The following is a 21,800-nucleotide window of genomic DNA, read 5'->3' as shown; positions in this document are numbered from 1 at the left end:
ATAATGTTGCGTGTCAGCATGTCGTTCACTTGTTCTTCTATAACTTTTCGCTCCGAAGGTGACACACGGTACGGGCGACGGCGAATGATGCGAGAGCCGTCTGTTTCAATGCGATGAGTAGTTACAGTGGTCTAACCCAGGCCTCGCGAAGAAACATCAAAATAAGCTTCATGGTTAATTAAAATGGCGAGGAGTGCATTGGTCTGGGCCGGATTGAGATTTGCACTCAAGGTGGCCCTAATAGCACTAGTGTGACCTTCTGCGGGCGTCCAATGCGCGGAAGATGTGGCAGGCGAAACACTGACGACACATACCGGCGCAGCGTCGGCGAGCTTGGCGACAGTAGACCCTTTCGGCAGTAGTAATGGCTCAGGAGTAGTATTAAAGGCTGTGAGGCTGGCATTGCCACTCGAGAACCGGACCAAGCAAGTAGCGATCGCGAGTACTCGATAAATGCAGCGCTGAGGAGGTACAATCAATGCGTCTCCGTCGACAATGTTTGTTGACTCAAGGGTAAGAACACGTTCTTCGTCTGGTTGGATAATAAAATCCGCTGCTGCAATGAGGTTGGGACACCGGGAATCGAAAACGAGATAAGTCTCGGTGTCGCTGATGTGAATCCTTGGTTCGCCGCACGAAGTTAATGCAGAAGCAGCGGACAGGAAGTCCCATCCTAATATCATCTGATGAGCGCACGTCGAAAGCACCGCAAGTTGCACATGATGACAAATACCGTCTATCAGAACGCGAGCTGTGCACTGTCCGGTAGGAAAGATGGGAACGTCATTGGCGCCACATAGGACCGGACCAACATACGGCGTTTGCACTTTTCGCAGACGAAAGCACAGTTCACGATGTATAACAGAAATAGCGGCTCGAGTATCTACAAGGGCGTCGACGGAAACACCTTCCACACAAACCGAGAGCAAATTGGCGGGGCGAGCAGGAGGAATGGGGACAGTCCGACACGATGCAGTTTCTCCTAAAAAAACTGCAGCCTCTAGTTTTCCGAATGGGTGTCCACAACATGGGAAGCAGCACGCAAGGGCGATGAAGAACGGCGGTAAGGTGAAGGAGAGCGACGCCGGGGCGAGCGGGATGCTCGAGCCATGTCCTGGGAAGGGGAAGGAGAGCGACCAGAAGAGGTTGTGCACGGTCCGGGAACGTAGGAATCTAACCCTGGTGTCCTGTCTCGCTCAAAGGTGGCGTAGCCTCGCCTTTCACCTGGGTGACGCCCGGGAGCGTAGGAGTCAATCCTAGGAGCGCTGTTCCGCTCGAAGGTAGCATAGCCCCGCCTTTCATCCTGCTGACGCCGACGGCAGTAGCGAGAAATGCGGCCGCGAATACCGCAGTAGAAACAAACCGGGCGCGACGACCGCCACGGAGAGTAGTACGGCTGTGCAGGAGTATTCGCGGCCAGCGAAGCTAGGGGGTCGCGGTAAGCTTCGGCAGGTGGAGACTGAACGGCCGAAGGAGGCCGGGAGGCAATTTCGGCATAACTTGGACGACATGGTCCAGTAGACTTGTCCATTTGGGCGTTTGTCATCGACGCCAGTTCATCCTTGATGATGCCACGCAGTCCAGAAGGAGCGGGGCGAACGGTCGCAAGCATCGCAGGTCCCGAAAAATGTCCGTGAAGTTCCTCCCTGATGAGAGTGCGAATCAGGGCTCGCAACTCAGCATCACCGTTGAGACGAGGGTCGCAAGAGGCGCGTGGCAGGCGAATAGACAGGAGCGTGTGTAGACGTTGGCATGCTGTGATAATATCACCAACGCAGTTTGTGCTCTGCATGACGAGAGTATTAAAGGCGACTGTGTTGATGCCCTTCAGTATGTGGCGAACGCGGTCAGCCTCCGCCATGTCAATCTGTGCGCGGCGGCAGAGAGCGAGGACGTCCTCAATGTAGGATGTATAGGACTCGTCCTGTTCTTGTATGCGCGTTGCCATCTTCTGTTTCGCGATTTCGGAGCGTCCAGACGACATGCCGAACATCTGGCGAAATTGCTGGGTGAATGATTGCCAATCCGAAAAGTCACTTTCGTGGTTAAAAAACCAGGTCTTCGCAACTTCGGTTAGGTAAAAAGAGATATACCGCAACTTGTGCGTGTCCTCCCAATGGTTGACGTCGCTGGCTCTGTTGTAGTGATCGAGCCAATCTTCCACGTCATAGCCGCGGAGGCCGGCAAAGATGGGAGGATCGCGGTGTTTGGTGTTCACGTACCGTCCAGGTACACAGTAAAAGTTTTTACACCCAGAAGGGTGTAAATAGGCTTGTCGCAGAGACGACACCCTAAGGGTGTAAGTTAGCACCTATTTTACAAGGTGCCTTTTCGGCACACCCTAAAACAAGGGTGCCCATGTAAAGAAACTGTAGGGTGTTGTGAAAACACCCCAACCGAAGGGTGGCAGCTACACCCTTCATTTATTTTTCCTTATTTAACACCCACTGTGGAGGGTGCCAGATGGGTGTACAGCCCCTGTACCAGATGTCAAATAGCTTGAACCGAACTTTAAAGTGGAACACTTTATAGATGAATGAGACCTATGGTATATTGCTTACAGTTGCCTGAACTTAAATGTTTTTTTAAGTTAAATTATAGTTAAACAATATATATGTATAATGCATGTGGAGATTTAAAATATTATTCCATGAGCCGTGCTTTGAAAAGTGCATGTTGTCTCATGCAGGAGTTCAATATGCATCATGGTCTCAGTCATCGGAGATGTATCACTTTTTTTAAAATCTGCTCAAGCTATACAATTCAAACACAAGTTATACGTATCGTACACATGCACTATACACACACAAAAACATCACATTTAGCATGTCTTAGATCTCTGGCTAATATGTATTCTGCTTCACTCCATGGACATGCAAAAGAAGTCACTGCTGCATTCGTACAAAAATGCAAAGCTTAACTAAATGGTGAAGCATATATATGAGACCTATATGTAACAATTTGAAAAGAAAATGTGAATGAACTTTATTGTATTTCATACAAGGAGCAATAAAATACAAACATTATTTGTAAAGTATCACTGCAGTTAACAATATATAGTTTGCAACTGATCACAGTAATTCACATGGATCACAGTATATCTGTGGTATAATATACGTGTATACTGAGTACAAGTGAGAGAGTACGAGTGAGTAAAAGCAGAGCAGCCATTTGCAAAAAAAAACTGTGTGGTGGCCTTCACACAAAAAAATTATAGTACATTAACAGAGGTGACACCACGTATATATCTGCTCTTCATCTGTGCATATTTCACCTGAGTACACAATAAGATTTGTTCAACAGTAATATCACACAACTCTGTAAGGGTGTTTCTACAAACACATTGCTGATATGTAAAAACAGCCGTTCTGAAATAAAACAACGGTTCCTTTGGAGACATGCCACCAGCAGTGTCGACCACGAGGTTATGGGTGATACATGGTAATTAGTTGCTAAATAACAAAAATAAAATACATTTTATTTTTAGTTTGAGTGGACTCATCGTAATCGGGAAATTATATAGACTTTAGAATCTGGAAAAAATGCAATTACCCACACAACTGCAGCACGATGAACTTTGGCTATCACAGCACGCGAAACTGTACCCGAGGCTACAGTGAGCACAGACGCGCCCTTCGAGGGGGCGTTCTGCTCACATCACCCAACAGTGGGCAGCAATAGGGATTCGTGCAGTGTGCTGGTAGCCCGCTTCTGGGCGACGTAAGCAAAATGTTGCCTTGAGTTTCAGCAGCATCTCAGTTTCAGTTTCGCGTGCTCAGACAGCCTAAATTCATCACGCCACAGTTCTGCGAGTAATTGTATTTTTCCAGATCCAAAAGTTCACATGTCTTGTGCAGAGAGCTTGCTTTAATTTCCTGGTTACAATGAGTCTGCTGAAACTAAAAGTAAGATATATTAGATTGTTAATTAGCAACTAATTACCAGATATCAGCCATCCACCCATGGTCGGCACCACTGACAGCATTGCTGTCTTCTAACGAGCCGTCCTTGTACTTCAGAACGGCTATTTTTAAATATTACGTAAATTCTTTGTAGAAACACCAGTATATGTAGTATATAAGCGACTAGCTTTCACTCGGATGAGGCATTGGCAACACATGTACAAAAAATAAACGAGCTAAAGATACTACAGCCTGCCAGCAGATTCATAAAGGTTAAGCAAAGGCTGCCGGTATTCATGACAATGTAACAGTACTTCAGCCTGATAATTGTTCCACGCAACATTGTTTTACAATCCAAAACTTGTAAAAACCTTGTAAAACCTTATAAAAATTGGATACTCTGTTGCGTTTTGACTAGTATGTCAGGCCTCAGCTGCTAAGTTATACATAATAAACATAAAACATAGTTCATAAAAGGACAGTCAAACCACAAAAACTTTCACTTGTATTGGAAAGGTTACACAATGCAACACATGCGCAAAATATAAAATATTGACCAAGCAGCATGTTACGAAAAGTTGAGCACTGGCTGCCAGTGTTGATGTGCCCTATAAGGGAATACAAACGTTAACAGTTGTATCATGCAGTACTTATAAGCTGGGACATTGTTCCCTGGCTGGCAAATAGGTTTCATAAACAAACTATGTTAAGGAAGAGCAAGCAAGCTATAATCTTTGTATAAAACTGCTGACAATTGTTTCACACACATTAATGTTAAGGCAGACCTCATTAGAACTAGACGTATTGTAATCTTCTTTTCAGCACATAGCAACACCCAGCAACGTTTTCGATAAGTACGTGCAGACTACAGTACACCACGTTTGTTTTTTGCTGACCTACACTTGGGCACTATTACATTGTCTGTCAAGTCATCAGAACAAAAAAAGGTGCAGTCTATAGGTGGTTGGCACAAGCAGCGGAAGAAGTTACTGGATCATGCTATTATCGTGATCAAAAAGAAAGAAAATGATACATTAAAAATTGCACAAAACTATTGCTCAAGCTATTGCACAAAATTGTCAGGCTAGCATTCGTATGGTAACGTACATGAACCTCGGTGTCGCATTGCCTGCACAACTCTGTTCACAAACTTTGTAACAACCACTTGGCATTATTACATTCAAACCAAAAAACAATCGTTCCAGTACTGCACTGGTGCTGAAGTATTTAGGCCCATATACTATGTTCAATACAAAAAATGCACTCATGATTGCGATGACCCCTTCCTCCGCATTTTTGACCATGAACAGCCGCTCCTTGTCGACACAGAGGTGGAGAAACTCTGCCTGTTCCAGGTTGTGGCCAGAATACACCACACAGGGGGTGAGTGGAACCCTCTCGTCCTGCAATGACAACAAAGAAAGCTTACTGATCATGAAAGTATATTAATGCTTTTGTGTAAGCACAATATAAAGGGGTTGCTATGCTTGTCACGGAGCGGCATATTTTCGAGAGATTTCGAGTGGTTTTGACGCCAATTAACGGCCGCCAAAAAAAAACGTCGTGTCCTCACTGTGCGGCGTATAATTTCGAGAAGGCGACAGGCCGATTAACGGGCGTCAAAAATGTCGTGGCCCCACGGGGTGGCATCTCGTTTCGAGACATCGACACGCCGATTAACGGACCTAGAGGTGTGCGTCCGTGTGGTGCATGCAGTGCCGGGGCTCGACCTTGGAGAGAGGGCAATCTACCATCCTTCGTCCATGCTGAAAGGGGCACGGCCAAGACTTTTGGGGGGAGTCATGAATTAATTAGGTGAACTCTGCATACCGGCAGTTCCCCTACATAGGGAACTAGAGAAAGGAGAGGCTATTTAAGTGCACGTTTTGGTCCCAGCTAATTAGTCTAGAAGCTGAACCTATGTGCTGCTGAGAAGCCATCAGGGGGCTAGTGCCGTCCAGTATCTCCTGGGCTGCCTGGCCACGTCGGAATTCCGAGGAACTAGTTGACGAACGAGACTACAAACCAACGTCTGCAACGAAGCTCACGGTAGATCGCCTTAAGTTAGCTCAACCTGCTTAAGAGAAGACGTCAAATCTAGACTCCCGGGAAATCCAGCCCAGCAATTGCAGCCACCTCAGCAAGATCGGCCCGCCAGCATTCTTCCGGAAAGCTTCGCGCGCCGACTTCACGGTTTATGGTCTTGCTGCTGCCCGGCCACGCGTATGACATCGTTGTTTTCTTTTGAACATTATTTTAGTGAAATGCTGTTATGTGTTATTCTTGTATATTTGATCCGCGCCCTGTTTCATATGTATATGTATTGTTAATTGCTCATCACATTTCTCCGTCATCATTGTGTTTCAGGGGCGCTATAACGTAAAAAGATTCCAAACTGTTTTGATTCCAATTTCTGCAATCAGCCTCCACGATTGGTCAAAACATTTTCAAGCCACTCCCAACTTCGCCTGTCTGTCACGTCACGAAAACCGCGACAGCTCCCCATCTGATATAACGTGTACACACTGATTATGCATGATTAAACCGCACAAAAGAAAAATAATCATTCCTGATTCGACGCCTTTTCACCATTAGCCCTCTGCTATTATCCAATGTTTTCTGGATACGCCCACTTCGCCTATCTGTCACGCGACCTCACAAAACTGCGAAAACTCACCACGTCAAAGTGACGTGTATGCGAAAAAAAATGAATTATGCCGAATAAAACGGAAAATTTCTCTTAATAGCCACAGACTGCCCCATTCCGAAAGGAATAAAAGATGGCTGCCCGCGGATCACTCAGGCTCTCGCTACTCGTACCTGCCGGTGAGCATGTAATTATTTGCGCATGATAAACATTTTTGTGTATGAGTAAAACGTTATCGAGCCTTTTCGCCATGCATACAACATCGCTCTGCCAACTCTTCCTTGCTGAGGATCCGTTTTAGCGGCATTCTTATTCTTCCATTGCACGCTGCCGCGATTTTCGACCAGCCACCGCAAGCTAAGTAAGGCGAAGCGGACCAATCGGAGAAGCTGGCACCACCCTCTTCATGCGGTTATCTATTTTCACTGTGCTGGCTCGGCCCCATCGAAACCCTCTCCACTAGAGCGTGCTCCTCTTGTCAGCCAATTAGATAAGAAAAACCGCTGAGTATAAGCAATGTTATTGGTTTTCAAAGCGAACAAAGGTGACCTCCTATAAACGAGGAGAGTGCTTGATTGAGTTGTTCAGACAACGCCGCGGGTCACCGCCCGATGCTTGCATCGGTGGTTATGTAAATTTGACATCAGGAGTTTGCAATCAAAACTGTTTGGAATCATTTTATGTTATAGCGCCCCAGGTGTGTTTGTATTGTGTCTTTTTATTATTTTATTTTATTAATTGTGTATACTTATCTGGCGATAAATATCTGTTTTTTTTGTTTACTCCCGACTCTGACTCTTTCACTCTGTTCGCTTGAGTACGGAAGACCAACCGGCTTGTATACCCCATCGATTGACTTCGCGCCGACGATGAACGGGTGACAGCTATGACACTTATGCAAGCAAGTATAATGCCATGCAGCCTTAAGTGCAAACAATGTAGGCTGTAGAGAAGCTTAACACAACCCAGCATTATTCGAATAACCTGTGTAATCCAAGCAAGGTCATTTTTGCAGCATAGATGCGCCTCACATCGAGTGCAAGAGCAGTTCAAAATTGTTCGTTTGTTCATCCTTACGTTTTGTATATTGACTTATGATTTAATTGCCGTTTTTTATTATTTATACATGTATTGTTGTTGTTCTTCCTAACATGTACAGCACTTATTAATCATTGTATCGCCTCCCCCCCCCCTATGTAATACACTCCCTTTGAGGGCCTTTACCGGTAGCATGAATAAATAGAAATGAATAAATAGCTGGTGAAATTAGGTAGCATGTCAGTTCACATTAAAAAAAACATCTGGATCTTTATACAGTTGCCAAACTGTTTCTACGATTGAAGCCATTTGAGGAATTACAGCATTGTTTAGATCTGATTTCATTAACAAAAATGTGAAGGAACTTACGTCCTCATGTACAAATAGCGCTGGCACTGCTGGTTGTTCCTTCCCATTTGAAGCAATTGTCCTCAGAGTTGCAACAGCAAGGAGGTCTGTAAACAGATGACAATTCGTGTTAGCTTCAATGGTCGCACGGACATATGCAATACAATTGCACAAAATTCTTGTTCTTTTTTACTTGTAAAACCTCTGTTTACCTTTGATTCAACAATATCTTTGTTTTATAAAAGTGCTGAATATAGCAATCACAAAGCCAGAGGTTATAATCGTCACACAGAAAATTTCGATCGCGATCGAGGGGACCGCACTACCATGTAGATCAAACGTGGTAAATTCCTCGTTGGCGTAACCTATTCTCCGCGCACAGGCGCGGTATTTCGGACAGCCATTCCCGCGCCTGCGGGTCAGCCATGCCAGATTATACCTTTCTCACGCCTTACAGCGCTCTACCTTCAAAATACCATCACTGATTTTCCTGGGGGAGCAGTTTAGTCATTTTCTTTGAGTTAATATGTTTTGAAAAGTCACGGAGAGCATACGGAACGACCAACCGGCTTGTATACCCCGTCGATTGACTTCGCGCCGACGACGAACGGGTGACAGCTGTGACACTTATGCAAGCAAGTATAATGTCATGCAGCCTTAACTGCAAACAATGTAGGCTGTAGAGAAGCTTAACACAACCCAGCATTATTCGAATAACCCGTGTAATCCAAGCAAGGTCATTTTTGCAGCATAGATGCTCCTCACATCGAGTGCAAGAGCAGTTCAAAATTGTTCGTTTGTTCATCCTTACGTTTTGTATATTGACTTATGATTTAATTGCTGTTTTTTTATTATTTATACATGTATTGTTGTTGTTCTTCCTAATATGTACAGCACTTATTAATGATTATATCGACCCCCCCCCCATGTAATACACTCTCTGTGAGGGCCTTTACCGGTAGCATGAATAAATAAAAATGAATAAATAGGTGGTGAAATTAGGTAGCATGTTCACATTAAAAAAAAGCATCTGGATCTTTATACAGTTGCCAAACTGTTTCTACGATTGAAGCCATTTGAGGAATTACAGCATTGTTTAGACCCGATTTCATTAACAAAAATGTGAAGGAACATACGTCCTCATGTACAAATAGCGCTGGCAGTGCTGGTTGTTCCTTCCCATTTGAAGCAATTGTCCTCAGAGTTGCAACAGCAAGGAGGTCTGTAAACAGATGACAATTCGTGTTAGCTTCAATGGTCGCACGGACATATGCAATACAATTGCACAAAATTCTTGTTCTTTTTTACTTGTAAAACCTCTGTTTACCCTTTGATTCAACAATATCTTTGTTTTATAAAAGTGCTGAATATAGCAATCACAAACCAAGAGGTTATAATCGTCACACAGAAAATTTCGATCGCGATCGAGGGGACCGCACTACCATGTAGATCAAACGTGGTAAATTCCTCGTTGGCGTAACCTATTCTCCGCGCACAGGCGCGGTATTTCGGACAGCCATTCCCGCGCCTGCGGGTCAGCCATGCCAGATTATACCTTTCTCACGCCTTACGGCGCTCTACCTTAAAAATACCATCACTGATTTTCCCGGGGGAGCAGTTTAGGCATTTTTTTTGAGTTAATATGTTTTGAAAAGTCACGGAGAGCAAACGGAACGACCAACCGGCTTGTATACCCCGTCGATTGACTTCGCGCCAACGACGAACGGGTGACAGCTGTGACACTTATGCAAGCAAGTATAATGTCATGCAAGTATAATGTGTCTGCAAACAATTTAGGCTGCAGAGAAGCTTAACACATACGAAAAGGCTGGCATGAGCGAAAATACTGCTCCAGGACAGTAGCCCCGGTCTCCACTACGGCCCCTACTGCTCCCCCGGGAAAATCAGTGATGGTATTTTGAAGGTAGAGGCGCGAGAAAGCTATATAATCCGGCATGACTGATACAGCACTCGCGCCGCAGGCGTGAGTATGTCCATCCGAGGTAACGCGCCCGTGCGAGAATAGGTGACGCCAACGAATAATCTACCCCGAACGTAATCCTTCTTCCCATTCACGCGTCCTTTTTGCCGTAAGACGCCGTTTACTGGCATTTTCTAAACAATATTTCTGATCGCGACGCCGGCTTACCACATACAAACAAGATGACAACGGGCTTACCTCGTTAGCAAGTTACGAGCACGTAGACGAACATCCGTTGAGGGGGTAGCGCTGAGGCAACACGGCTGAGCTTAGCGCTACCGTTGAGGGCAGGCTTTCCGTATCTAAGCATGCACATACGTGCACCTGAACACACGACTTCTTCGATGCCATTGCGTGCCGAGTTTTGTAGACGAAGTGAAACACATTCAGCACAAATATCCCCGCGCTATGACGGCACACCACGACCAGACACGCGCACGTCACACAGCGACAAATTCGGAACTTCGCCATTTTGAACATGCCGAGAGTCAACCAGCGTAACCATCCATCGCTTCTGTTCTTCGCTCCCGTTGCGTCAATCTCTGTTCCTTGGGGCCTTGCTCCACTCTTGAGTACAAATCAAGACATATTTACGGTGAACTAACAATCTGCACAACATAAAACGATAAAAGCCGACTGACTACACATTCGCAGCTGCATCAACCGCTTGTTAGATCCTTCGAGACCGGAGGCGCAGCGCACGGTGCCACCTGGTGCCGCGCTCTGTGAGCACGGAGAACAAATCAGATTCGGTTTTGTTTTCCAGTTTATGCTGTAGTTGCTGGAACTGTAAAATTATTACTCGACAAATTATTTAACTCTGAAAGAGGATAACGCTTCCTCTTCGACAAGGTAGTGCAGTTTGTTCAAAGAGATAGAAAAAGCAAGGAGAGGAAAGGCAAGCAGGTCAACCAGACAAGCGTCTGATTTCCTACTGGGGATGGCAAACCCCAGTGCCCCTGTGTTGCAATGCAGTGCACTGCAATCTATCTAGTGTAGTGCTAATTTGGGATGGTTGGTGCAAGTAATGAACGGGTAAATAATGAGTTGTGTCATAACTTTTTATCAATGTTACAACGTATATTTTACGAGGACTGATATCCATAAAAATACTTTTTCATTAATATTTTGAAAGGTCATATTGTTATTTCAATATTGAAGCGAGACAATATGTGAAGTTTAGCCATTTGACAGGAATGCTGTCAGCGGCACCAGCCTCGCAAAATATACACCTGAATAGTGTCGCATAATGCACTGGTGTTCCACATATATGCACCAAAAAGCTTTTCTCGAAAAATAGAAAGGAGAACGCCATGCAAGCACTTTTCGAAGGAATATCTTAAAAACTTGATTCGCTCACTAAGTTCGCACTTACTGGGTGCATTTTGCGTACAGGCTGACTTGAATTTTGTAATTACCGCATGCTCTTTAAATTGAAAATGAAAGCTAGCCGATTGCAATAAGTACATATGGATTTTAATACTTTACGATAGATACACTTAACATGAATTGCCTTGAACACTGTATTACCGAATAAAGCGCCTTTATTATCACCAATGCTCTGGGCATGTTATATATAGCCTTTGTCGAAGACGCATGCGCACACATGTGTGTACGCATACATATTTGTGCGTCACTTACACCCTTCTTGAGCATAAAGAAACACCCTTGGTGCCAATCGGAGGGTGCAAAAGATGTACGCACCCTATATATAGGGTGTAGTATTGTAAAATAATGACAAAAGGGTGTGAAAGGGTGTAAGCAAGGGTGTTAAAATTAAAATACACCCTTTTTACACCCTTTTGGGTGTAAAAACTTTTGCTGTGTAGGCCCAGCTGGCTGAGCAGTGGTGGTAGCAGCACTGGTGGATGGGTTGGTTTCTGCCATCACCGTGGTAGGCGAGAGCAAACGACGACCGGACCGGAGCTCCAGGGGAATCGAGAAAATAAGAGGACGTGGGAATCAGAAGCACACTCCACCACTTGTTAGACGTCGACCGATGCGATGCCTTTATTTCCGAGCAGCCGCCCGAAGCAGAGACGAAGCACCGCGCGACACAAAAGATGATGATGAGTCGTACGTACAGATGACGACGACGATATGCCCACAATGCGCTCACAATATAGGTACACTCCAGGATGGTTGAAATATTCGATGTTCACGTGAACACATTTCATAAAATGACGAAAACAATAAATGCGATAGAAAGAGCAATGAAACATTCTTGATCGTGTTCCGACAGCATAAGACATTAGACAAGAGTGAGAAAAAGTTCACGCATTTCTGTTTTTTTTTTGTAAACGTAGAAAAGTTGGCGTCTTTCTCATCATAGTCGTATTTATTAAGTATGGACGGCAGTGTGAATCTAAGAGACTGCAAAAGATATGTCGTGCGCGAGCGAGGAACGTTACAAGCCGCCTGTCGGTGCTGCGGGTGCGTGAATGAGTGTATTGCGTGCTTATGTTAGAAGAATCTTAATTAAACATTCAAAATTGTTCCTTTGCGAAGAAATAAGCATACATTAAACGAAAATCGAACATGTGTTTCACACTGATTATCTTATAGCGACAAAACAATGTACCTGTAGAACTACTGCACGGGACGTTTGCAATATACCGAAGTGCTCTTTTTTGCAATAGGGGAATTTTTTTATGTTAATGGACTTTTATTTACAGCGATTCCAAAGCTGCTATAAAGGGTTTCGATAAAGGCTACGTGGCCGCGGTTGCAGCTAAACTTATTGAAAACACTATGATTATGAGAACTGAAATCCAATGGTTTCCTCCGCATATGGGAGAAGTGGACGAGACCCGGGCTAACCTCAATGAGGTTACTCATGACTTGGCACGAGGACTTGCTAGCCGTGACAGTCACAACACAGCCGTGCACCACCAGGCCGGAGAATTTAGAGATCATTTATTAACATATAACGAGATTACTAAACACTACTATCTAGGATGCAGACAATTTCCATTACCACATTCAAAGCTGAACAGGGCTCAGGCAGTTTCACTGAGACTATTACAAACAGGAACTTATCCCACGCCGTACCACCTTGATAAAATGTATCCAGAAAGAGGGGTCAAGAAAGATTGTCATGCGTGTAAGGGCATCATTGGGATGAGACACATGCTCGCGGGATGCCCTGCGACTCTCGCCAACCCTGAAGAAGAATGGCTCCATTGGAAGAAGATGCTAGAGAGTTCATCTTTTCAAGATCAGCAACGGGCTGTCCAGAGGGCCCACGATGTCGCTGAAGGGCTGGGCTTAACGGTGCCATCGTGGGAGCGCCCGCCTCGACTTGAAATAGTCGAGCCTCAGGACTTTTGTAAATAAAATGTTTTTACACACACACATACTGAGGGTTGTGGTGTCCCAGACTAATGGCAGTAATTTATATGGGAAGAAAACAGAGCATGATAAATCTGAAGTTTACTTTTTCCTGGAAGAAAGTGCCTACATATTGACAGAACACCAGCAGCACACGAGAATAATTTAGTCAGTGATACAATATGACACGTCCATGTCATATGAGCAGAAAAAGTCACTATTTCAACGAGCGTTAATGATTGGTTCAGGTCAAAGCTACCCGACAACTGCGAATGATTTGGCGGGGCTTCGAGTGGCCGAACGTAGCAATGGATAGTTCCTCGTTTCCGATAACCGAGTACTTGAAGCCCTTCGAAAGATCCGCTCGAATAAAGGTGGACTTGCTGCCGCTGTCGAGAAGAATGCGCACGAGACGCCTTCGTCATCCGCACTCAATTCACACCCGTCCAGTCTAGAGCCGGACGAGACTACTGCGCTCAGGGTGCTTGGGACAGATGTCACCGGAGAAAGACTGGTGCCCTGCACGCGATGCAAGGCGTGGTATATCTCAATCCGCTGTCATCACGGTTGTAGTTGTTGATGGAGCTGGCTCGAATTATTCGCATAGGATGGTCAAATGGCGACGATGGCACTTGCTGCACATGATGCTGGGCGATCGTCGGCAGACGTCCCACGTGATTGCTCCTGCCGCAACGGTAGCCACATCGAGTACTGCGCGAGCACTTTTTTCAACCACAGAAAGTTGGACGGTGCACTCCGCGATGATATGACGAGCAACTGTTGCATAAGGGGCACACTTCTTCCGTAACTGCAATAGACTTGGCAGCAAGCGCTGAAGCCGTCCGCAGGTGTTGTCCCATTGACGCTGGGGGAGGTAGAACGTCATCTTCAGTTATGAAGCGTGAGGATGCTTATGCCCCGCGCCCGGGCCTGCCGTTCTCTCATATCACAATCCGGACGCGCAGAAAACTTAGCATTTCTGCAGCCCACCGAGCTCTCTCTTGAGGAGTCGTGTCACCTGAAGTGTCCTGCAACGCTTCCTTAGACTTTTGGCGATAGAATATCGCGAGGTCGGCGAGCAGGCACTTCATCAGCACGCGGTTGAGGACTATGTTTTATTGATGAGGCGAACCAACCAAACCGATCTATGCGGAGACCCCAAACTGGGCATTGTCATAGAGCAGCCGAAGCTTTTCTACCTCAGCCGAAGACTTGACTAGTCACAAGGCGGTGGTCAATGACGGTGGACAAGGCGGTGATGAACGTGCTCGTTGTTGAGCAAGTCGCGTCGAACAAATCGCTCTGTCAAAATCTTGATGGTGATGCTATAATTTCTTCACTCAGTCGAATGCCCTCGATTGCTCTCTTGGCTGTGCCAGTCAATGCGATAATAGGTACTTGAACTTATCTATGAGCAAAAGCTCCGAGTTCAGACAGATTGTGGCACGAAAATGATCCCAGAATGAATGCGAATGGCGAAGTGCGCCGGAAAACATGGGAATTTGGAGTTTCGGCACGACCACTGTGCGATGACGTGGCACTGTTTCATGTCTGGGAGTTATTGTCTCTGCTGGTATGCCAGGTAAAAAGTCCCTAACCTCATTTTCCGCTAAGATGTGGTCACTACCGGTGTCGGCATTCGGTAGAGTTGCGTCCGTGCTTGAGGTGCTCGTCGCCGTCGTTTGCTTCGCCAGCTCTCGAAGAAAAAGCCACGCTCGGGACGCCACGTAAGACACATTTTGGTAGTAGTCATTTCATTTCATTTAATACTGCTGTTAGCCCATTTTCGGGGCCGTTACAGGGTAGAAAATATTTGTTGCAATGAAGAAAATGCATTGGCAATCACAGCATTGTAGACATACAGATACAAAATAAAATTAACGTGCACAACCTGCAACTCACAATAAAATACAAACGCGGTAGTAGAAGCACACACAGCAACATCAATATTTCCGAGTAGTTGAAGTTCGCTACAAACAAATTGTCGTGGTTGATTTGGTAAGTCAAAGTAAAGGTGTACAGATTTTCCAAACGAACTGACAGAGTCTGTTTGGGTTATGTGCTGTGGCAGCGAGTTCCATTCTTCAATTGTTCATGGGAAGAATGAATATTTCAATGTGTTGATCCGAGCTTGGAAGGGTGCAAGTTGTTGGTTGTGAGCGTTCCTGAATGTTCGGGCCGAGCGCTGCGTTATGTACAGTCCGGTGTTCATGTTAAAGAAATTACCCCGAAAAAGATATAGGAACTTAAGTCTAGCAACTCTTCTCCGCTCTAGCAGTTGAGGTAATTTAAGCTCTGACAACATCCCCGAGACTGAATCTGTGGACTTATATCTAGACAGAATAAATCTAGCCACCCTTCTTTGTACGAATCTTTGCTATCTGATTTTTCATATAGGGGTCCCACACGATACAGCCATATTCCAAAGTTCGCCTTACAAGTGTCAAATAGAAGGTTAGTTTCGCCGTCATGGTTGCCTGCCCTAGTTTCTGGCGCAAAGTCAACATTTTTCTCTCGGCTGCACTACACAAGCTATGAATGTGCTTATCCCAATTTAAATTTTCACTTATCTTTAAGCCTAGATACTTGAAGTGGCTTACTTTCTATAATTTGTGTCCTTCAATTTCCTATTCAAACGGAAGAATATCTTTAATTTTGTTTGTTACTCTTATAAAGGATGTTTTGCTATCATTTATTTTCATTTTCCGTTTCATGCACCAGTCATGGACACTACTTAACTCCGTGTTTATCGTAATTTCATCTTCTTTGGATGTTAAAGGGAAAATGAGACATCCACCCAAAAGTAGCAAGTGCTACAAAGTAAACCCGTACGGGTTCCTCGAAAGAAAGCCTCGCAGTTCAAGAAAAATTCGTCCTGATCCGGGACTCGAACCCGGGACCACCGCCTTTCCGGGGCAGCCGCTCTACCATCTAAGCTAACCAGGCGGCTAGCAGATGGCAGGGCGAAGTTGAATTTGTCAACAATACGAAGCAAAGGCAAGTGTTTGACGTCTCAAATGATGTCGAATTTTCGATGATGATGATGATGATGATTTATTGGCATCCCCTTTCAAACGGGGCGACGACAAATAGTCACCTAGCCTGCTTGATTTAATCAGGTATACTATACCTGTTCTTTATCTAGCATTTTTGTATACCTCTCATTATTTTTCTTTTTTTTTTATTTACCCTGTACCGCTGCCTATGATTTTAAGAGATCAGGTCGTATCCATCTTTTCCCTGCTTTTTTTCCACCAGTACTCTAATCGTCTCTTGCTGATCTCTACGGCTGATCTGTTTATGTTTCCTTCCACTTTAAACCCAAGCGCTTCTGAGAGTGCTTTCGCTTTAATTATTTCTCTCCACCTAGCGGGTTTCCGCTGAACTATTACGTCTTTGAATGTTATATGTGAGTAAAGCAGGCAATCGTCTGCGAATAACCCAACCTTAACACCTGAGGAAACTGTCTCTGCAATATCATTGATATAACACAGAAATAAGACGGGACCGAGCACGGAGCCCTGGAGAACAGCTGATGAAACACTCAGAATGCCGGATTTCGCACTGTTGATTTCCACATACTGCGTTCTATTTTCAAGATACGATTTAATCCAAGCGACAATAGTACCATTTATTCCAAAATTCTTTAGTTTCCTTATAAGGTCTTTGTGTGGAAACTGATCGAATGCTTTTCACATATCAAGACAAATTGCATCGACCTGATTTTTATCGTTGATTGCTTTTGCTAACTCGTGGAATGTTTCTACGAGCTGGGTGAGCGTTGACAATTTGCGTTAAAGCCATGTTGATTAAGATTAAACAGATTTTGGCCCTCAAGGTAATCAAATAAACTTGACGATATTATTAGTTCCAGTATTTTGCAGCATGTGGACGTGATTGAAATTGGCCTGTAGTTTTCAACACAATGTTTGTTTCCAGTTTTATTAACCGGCATAAATTTCGCTCTTAACCAGTCGGAGGGCAATTTTCACTTATCCAAGGACAAGCTGAAAATAATATTTAAATATTTAGACACCCATTCAGCATAACGTTTTAAAAACTCATTGGGGACGTTGTAAGGACAAACAAACATTTTTGTGTCAATATCTAGCAAAAGCTATAATATTCCTTGCTCAGATATAGTGATATCTGGCATGCCTTCCTGTTCGTGGATACTTTCTGCGCAGACGTCTGCGCTCTCAACTTCAGGAGGCACGAATACAGAGTGAAAGAACTCGTTACATTTTTCAGAAATTTCTTTGTGATCGGTCATGATCTGGCCTCCAAAATCTATGTACTGGATGTTGTCTTTCGTCGGAGCGATGTGACGCCAGAAACATTGAGATGGATATTTCATACAACAAGGTAAGGTCTCAGAAAAGTATTTTTCTTTTGTTGAAATTAACTTGCTCTTAAGCAGAGATGATAGTTGTGAAATGTCATCTTGTTTTCTTTGGTTGTTTCTTTTCATGCGTTCAATTTGCGTTTTAACTGAATTATTTCCAGATTAACCCATGGGTTACACTTTCTGACTGTTTTTTTCCGTTGAGGCACAAATGTTTTACCACAATAATTGATTATTCTTTTAAATTCCGTTCACAAGATATCAACGTCATACGATTCGTCGAAAGAGTAAAGTTACTTTTCTAAGTGGTCTAAAATGCTGACGTTGTCAGCCTTGTTGAAATCTCTAACGAAGATTTGTTTCCTTTTCTTATTTTTACATGGTACACCACTTTTTACGCGAATTATAACAAGTTTGTGGTCTGAAAGTCCTTCTTCAATATTTAACTCATATTCATGTATTTTTTCATTTACGAACACCAAGTCTAGCAATGTTTCTCTCATGGGTCCACTCCTAGTTATCTCATTCACAACTTGTGTCAAGTTTTCAGTAAACACGATGTCCAACAGGGTGTCACATTTTGTAACGTCGGAAGAACCACTTTCAAGACTGTCCTATTGTATACCCGGAAGATTAAAGTCTCCCGCTACTATCAAACGTGCGCAGGCAGGTACATTACAGCACAAATAGTCTTGGATTGATTTCAATAATGGTAAAGGGGCATTTGGGGGTCTATATACTTCTCCAAGTACGCAGCCAGCGCCGTTGAGTTTAAGCTTTCATCAAATACTTTCGGTTTCAGGGCACTCTTTCATTCGTACGATGTCAATTCCTTCTTTAAATATGATTGCCACACCGCCGTCCCGCGTGTCACGATCATTGCGAATAACCCCATAACCAGGCGGGACTATTTCGGAATCAGCAATTTCGGCGCGCAACCAAGTCTCCGTGACAACGATAACATGCGGATTGTGCTGCATAAGAAGGTGTTCAAGCTCGACTGTTTTATTTGCTAGGCTTCGCGCATTTACTTTGATCAGGATAAAATTATGTCTATCCGCTTTGCAACGTCAAGCAGACTCGTCTTCACTTGCATGCTGCCGGTCAAGTTTCACTCTGCACCCTCTCTCATTGTCCCATCCAAACAACTCGTTATCAATAAAAACTATCGTGAACGAGCCGTACCTTTACCCCTCTTTCCCTTTCCATTTTAGTGCTTGCCCACGGGTTCTTGCGACGTTGATTGTGAGTAATCATTCGATACAGAAATGTTTGTTCCCCTGAGCTTCTCGCAATTCTTTAGTACTGCCATCTATTCGTAGCAGTAAAACAATTTTATTATCACAGCTCGTGTTATGTTCCTTATTTTCTTGCGGTGTCTGTGGATTCTTTCCACAGAGCTAACCTTCACATCGAGTCGCCCTTCAAAAAGATAATACATTACTTTCTATTTAGGATAGGATAGGAATAAACTTTATTTGTCCAGCGGTTATGTCTGTTGGTGCCCGGGGCTAGGCTGCCAGGGGTCCATCGCCGGAGAAAAATCTTCTGTTTTCTTTCTGTTTAAGCTCACCTGAAACCTCGCTCGCGTTTTCCGTGACTCCAATTACGACCAAATTGTTTCGGCGTTGTCGGTCCTCCAAGTCAATAATTTTTGTTGCTGCTGCTGAATCGTTAATTTCATCTCCTGCGCCATTTTTTAAAGTTCCCTTCTACTTTCCTGCACGTTCATTAGGGTATTGCGCAGCTCCTCTATTTCTAGCTTGACAATACCTAGTTCCTCATGAAACGTGGATTGGTTTGCCGTAATTTGGCTCACATCTTTTACGAGTTCTTTCTGGCCTTTCAATAGTTCTTGAAGCATTTCCTCGACGTGATCGGGCCCGGGGTTACACTCCACGTCGCCGGACAGCATTAGCAGCATTTGACCACATATCAGAGCATTTTCAACACAACCCGTTGGGCTTGTGTTGGGCTTGTGTTTCAACACAAGCCGTCAGTATTCGACCGTATTCGACCGCCAGTATTCGACCGTCAGTATTCTTCCTCGTAAGCGTCGTCGTCAGTGGCGTCGAAGATTTGCTTGTCCAGGCTCACTAGCTCCGCGTTTTTCTGAATAAATTAGCTAACGTGAGAGTCCAACTGGGGGTCATCGAGAACAGAGGCCTGCAGCTCGTCGGTCAGGAGCGTAATGAAGAACTGGGCGGGTTGGTGGAGCATATTCTGAAGAGCGAGGCGTGAAGACGACGACGGACAAAGTCGGAGAAAACACACATACACACACGGGCGCCACTTCCAACATAGTTTATCGAGATTTATCTCAGTTATTCAGATTTAAGATTGTTTTTATCAGCTATCCACGTCTCTGAGCGGTATGAGCCACAGGCAAATAAGCCACTGCTCCACTTCAGCTCCTGCCATTCCCAGCTCGTCAAACGTAGCATCGCCAATATGTGCCTGTGGAATGCATTTAAGAAGTCCTGCCCTCATAGGCTAAGGGATAGTTTCCTTAGGCATATCGACCGCCTAGAGCAGACCGACTACCCGCAGGCTAATCTTATATCGGTAGCAGAAAAGATGTTGAAGAAGTCGCGAGCTTATCAACTCAACAAAAGGGAACCTCCGTATGTACATTGTGTGACCCACAATTTGAAAAAGATTGCAAAGCGTGCTGATGTAAAGGTGGTCTTTCTGCCCCGTTGAAGCTTGCCAAGCTCTGAAGGATGACTAATCCTTGTATCCGCAGAGCCCCAGCCTGCGTTATAAACCTCGAAAATAATTACGTCGATTGCCAGGTTGGAGTGGTTTCCAAAATTTCCTTGTCATGCGGTAAAGTATACGTGGGTCCAACTGAACAATGCTTGAATGATAGGTTAAGACAGCACAACAATAACGTCAGGAATGGCTGAGAGGCTCACCTGGCAATTCATTTCCGAGATTGCGTTCACAAGTGTAAACTGTGGTGACACTGCATACGAGTGCGACGCGTATGCGTATCGGAATAAACAGACGACGAGCTGTGCTGTGAAAGGAAAGAACCCCTCTTTATTGTGCTGGCCGATAATGTACACTCTGAGGGACGTCACCTGGTAAAAGTAGCTTGGCGCACGCAGTTGTCGCCCAGCTATCAGTCGTGACGTCACACGCCGAACACAGGCAGGCGATAACAGCACATCCCTCTTTTTCAAGCACAGGAACATTAGCACGTGCATGATAGAGAATATATGTTGTACTAGAAAAAACAAAACACCAAACCACTTATCAAAGCGAAGTCTTATGGTTTTTTTTTTCACCACACAGGAACATTCGCAGATACATGGTACAGAATATATGCAGTACTAGAAGAAACAAAACACGAAACCACTACTCATCAAAGCCCAGTCGCATGGGTTTCTTCACCACTCTACCAAACCGCGTTACGGTGCTAGTGGAGTCACCATTGGCCACAGCGCGAGTCGGAGGCACCGCTGAATCTGTTGCATTCGAGCCATCTGGGCTATGAGCCAATTGTGCCGCACTCGGCTGCTCTGCGTTTTCTGGAAATTCGTAAGTTTCCATAGTTTCCGTGTGCACCCTTCCTTTTGGGAGACGGTTAAGCATTCTCCTGTTTCGGCGGAGGTCAACGCCGTCGTCTGTTCGCACTACATATTGTCACGTAGTAGTGACGCTGAAGAAAACAGTCGTAAAACTGTGTAAAACGAAACTGGTTGTTTATTGGGCGAACCTGTGCCCACAAAAGCAAGGTACACTCAAAGCACAACGATAGCGGCGAACACAGTCGGCGATCGTCGAAAATCTGATCTGCGGCAAAACGCGTCGGCTTTTATACCTGAGTCATCGAAGGTTCCAGAATAATCCCTGGTACGCGCGTGTCTTCCAGAAAGTTCTAGACAATTCGCGTCGCTCATACAATCAGATAACATAAGCGTCGGTGAAAACAGGCAACGGAAAGAAGCATCGATAACGTTCTAGAAACTTCCGATACAGGCGCGTCCTGCGCCGAGCGATAACGTTTAACATTTGTTAGCCGGTGCAAAGCGGCCATCGGCGAAAGATAAACATGTATACGTGTCAATACCCTCCCCTTAAAAAGCATCGTCCCGATGCTACAAACAAACGCGAAAGCGAAAACAAAACGACGCGTAATAAAGAAAGAAAATAACAAAGTAACAAGTACCTTTAAGCTCGTCAGCGGGCGTAGAAATGCTT

General features: G+C 44.7%; 1 protein-coding gene and 1 long non-coding RNA gene across 4 annotated transcripts in view; one reads left to right on the top strand and one right to left on the bottom strand.

Annotated features, from left to right (window-relative positions):
- LOC119431857 (ATP-binding cassette sub-family C member 2-like) overlaps positions 1-21,800 on the top strand; it is a 1,116,245-nt gene that overhangs the window by 237,212 nt on the left and 857,233 nt on the right. The window lies entirely within an intron of this gene.
- LOC125940719 (uncharacterized) lies at positions 2,230-8,677 on the bottom strand. The gene is made up of 2 exons (XR_007463919.1): positions 7,957-8,677; positions 2,230-5,305 (listed from the first exon to the last, which is right to left on the bottom strand). It is a non-coding gene; the product is annotated as an uncharacterized LOC125940719 (long non-coding RNA).

Source organism: Dermacentor silvarum, chromosome 10 (genome assembly GCF_013339745.2).
Source record: "Dermacentor silvarum isolate Dsil-2018 chromosome 10, BIME_Dsil_1.4, whole genome shotgun sequence".
NCBI classification, from domain to species: Eukaryota; Metazoa; Arthropoda; class Arachnida; order Ixodida; family Ixodidae; genus Dermacentor; species Dermacentor silvarum.
The sequence above is the reverse complement of the archived record's forward strand: the minus strand, read 5'-3'. Positions and strand labels throughout refer to the sequence as shown.